Genomic DNA, 3,410 nt, shown 5'->3' on the forward strand with positions numbered 1-3,410 from the left:
ATGTGTATATGTGTGTGTGTGTGTGTATATATAATATATATATATATATATATGATCACTATACCACCAATCTCTGTTAGTTCACCCAAAAGAACAGTTTGTGCTTTCATTGATTATTTGATCGTTTTTTCATGCCTAAATCTTATAAGCTGAACTGCTTCTAAGATAACAATATGCAATATGTTAATTAGTGTTAATTTCCTACTAGTTGTTTTGAAATTCTACACATTTCTATCATCTATTTTTTAAATAAAAAAAAGGATTAAAAAAATAGAAGAGAACCCCAGCGTACCATGTTCCAGAATGGCAGCAGTCTAAGGAAGCTGTTCTTCAGGCTTTGGTTCATAGGCACTGGACCCCTAAACTCCAGAAAGAAGGAAGCCTCACTACTGCTCCAGTTGACTGTAGACCTTGGTGTCATCCATGTAACACTGGTTTTACACAAAAGCAAAATGCAAGAATTGTGGGGTCAGGAAGGCTTTCACCAAGATTTTATAAGAACACCTGGGAGGCCAAGCAGGGTGCCCTTGTGAGGCCAGTGTATGAGTGTAAATTTGAAGGTTCAGTGAAGACCCCAGAAACTTGGAGAAGCCAAGAACATGTATTGTCTGAGGAAAACTGCAAGGAGAAAGCAGAACCATCTCAAGAAGGAAACTATGGGAGCTACAATCACAGGCAGTGCCATAGAGGTTCTTTGGAGCTCTTTGGAGTTCACATCTTGCCGCAGATTACTTTAGATGCTGCACAGAGAGCTATAGGACTTGCCCTGCTTGATTTTGGATTTGCTTTGGTTGTATTCCTTTGTAGACCCCTTTTTGTACCTTTTGTAATGGAAATGTCTATTTTATGCCATTGAATGTTGGAAGTGTATAACTTTCTCTTCATTTTTACAGAGGCTTTGTGGCTAAGAGTTTGCCTTAAATCTGAGAGGAGACTTTGGTCTTGGACTTTTCAGCAATGTTAGGTCTTTGTCAACTCTTAGATATGGACTAAATGCCTTTTCATAAGGGGATGTGGATGAGTCTTTGGGGAGCTAGAGGTGGAATGTCATTGCTTGTATCTAGGTGTCCCCCCAACCTAATATGGTCACAGGTGAGGCTTTTTCAGAAGTGGCTAAATCTAGACTGTGTGAGGCTGGGATTAAGGATGTGTGATTACTAAATCAGTTCACTGACTAGTTTGGCACTTCTCTAAGCCAAGTAGCCTAGACAGACTATAAAAGTGGCAGAAAGAAGCTGCTAATGTCTCTTGGACTTGCCTTTTTGCTTGCCTGCTTTGCTATCTTCTGCTTGCCATGAACTGTTTCTCTTCTGTGATGCCCCTCTGCCATGCCATCTTACCTTGGAGTCAGCCAACTATGGACTGAAACCTCTACAAACTGTCAACCAAATAAATATTTCCTCCTTTAACTTTGCATGTCATGTATTTTGTCTCAGGAATGAGGAGAAGTAGCTAAGACAGCTTGTTTGCAGGCAAATTCTGCATTGTGAAATATTTCTGTGGCAGGAAGATCTAAGAAATACCAAGAATTGGACAGTGCTTATAAATTTTTTCTATTGTTATCTAATAAAAAATAGTATAAACTTATAAAAAAGGCAAACTGAAATAATACAGAAGTGTAAAGAGATAAGAAAAATTTAGTTTTTCATGATTAAGTGGGCTTCATCCAGGGATGTAAGGATGGTTCAACATACACAAACCAATAAATGTAATTCATCATATAAACAGAAGCAAGGGCAAAAATCATACAATCATCTTCATTCTGGAATCCAATGTCCATTTCTGATAAAAACACTGAAGAGGGCTGGGGATTTAGCTCAGTGGCATAAGCACCTGCCTGGCAAGGTTATGGTCGTGAGTTCACTCCCTGGCACCAAAAACAATCAACAACAACAACAAAAATCACTCAAGAAAACATGTATAGAAGATCTTTATTTCAACATGATAAAATACATTGATAAAAACATACTGTTAACATCATATTAAATGGGGGAAAACTAAAAGCCTTCTCTCTAAAAGCAGGGTCATGAAAGAAGGTCCACTATCACTACATCTGTTTAATGCAGTCCTCAAAACATTAGCTAGAGCAATCAGGAGAGAGAAAGGAATAAAGAGAGTATGTATAGAAGGGATGAAGTCAAAATATCACTATTTGCAGATGACATGAGCCTTTACTTACAAGACTCAAAAAAAAAATAAAATAAAAAACTCCACCAAAAGATTTCTGGAACTGATAACCAAATTCAGCAATGTAGTTGGATACAGAATAAACACACAAAATCAATAATATTCCTGTATACTAATATTGAGCGCACTGAAAAAGCAATTAGGAAAACAATACCATTCACAACAGAATAAAAACTTAATACTTAGGTATTAACCTAACTGAAAGACTTCTACCATAAAAATTACACAACTCTGAGAAAAGAAATCCAGAAAGATATTAGAAAAATGGAAAGATGTCCTTTGCTCCTGGATAGGAGAACCAATGTAATCAAAATGGCTCTGCTTACAAAACTGATGTACAAATTTAATGCAACCCCAATCAAAGCACCAAAGTCATTCTTCACAGAAGTAAAGAAAACAATTCTGAAATTTAGACAGAATCAGAAGAGACCCAGAATTAGCAAAAGCAATCATGGTAACAAAAGCAAGACAGGCACCATCCCAATCCCAGACTTGACATTATACCACAAAGCTACAGTGACTAAAACTGGCACAAAACATGCATGTGGATCAGTGGAACAGAACAGAAGCAGCAGAAACAATCCCAGGCACATACAGCTATTGGATCTTTGACAAAGGTGCTGAAAACATTAACTTGAGGGGAAGACAGCCTCTTTAGTAAACGATGCTGGGAAGGCTGGATATCCATATGCAGAAGATTGAGTCTAGACTCTTATATTTCTTTTTATTTATTTATTTTTTTATCATGTGTCCTAAGCATGAAACAGCTCTGGCCACCAACCAGGCATCAAGCTAGGATGAACAAAAGACTGTTATCTACTCTGCCTCTGACTGATACAAGAATAACACCACCAATGAGGTGTCTCCTTGCCCAATGCCAGGGGGTAGACTCTTATATTTCACCATGTACTAAACTAAAATCAAAATGGATCAAAGATTTAAATGTTAAAACAGAAATACTGAAATTTTCTGGACAGTAAAATAAGTACAACTCTCGAAGATATAGATATATAGACAAGGACTTTCTGAAAGAACTCCAATGGCACAAGAATAACACTGAGTTGGCTGTGGTAGTGTATGCCTGTAATCCCAGCATGCAAGAGGCTGAGGCAGGAGGATCACTTTGAATTGAGGCTAGTGTGGGCTACATGGTGAGACTCTACCCTAAGAAGGAAAGAAAGAAAGAAAGAAACAAATAAATTCCATTTGACCCAACTATTCCC

The 3,410-nt window shown here is 37.6% G+C and overlaps 1 non-coding gene across 1 annotated transcript; it reads right to left on the minus strand.

Annotated features, from left to right (window-relative positions):
- Positions 1-2,930: 2,930 nt before the first annotated feature.
- Positions 2,931-3,073, minus strand: LOC111757047 (small nucleolar RNA SNORA48). Its single transcript, XR_002791431.1, has one exon. It is a non-coding gene; the product is annotated as a small nucleolar RNA SNORA48 (small nucleolar RNA).
- Between the last annotated feature and the right edge of the window lie 337 nt (positions 3,074-3,410).

Source organism: Cavia porcellus, unplaced genomic scaffold, assembly GCF_034190915.1.
Source record: "Cavia porcellus strain 051 isolate PalLab524CR breed Dunkin Hartley unplaced genomic scaffold, mCavPor4.1 scaffold_27, whole genome shotgun sequence".
Taxonomy (NCBI): Eukaryota; Metazoa; Chordata; class Mammalia; order Rodentia; family Caviidae; genus Cavia; species Cavia porcellus.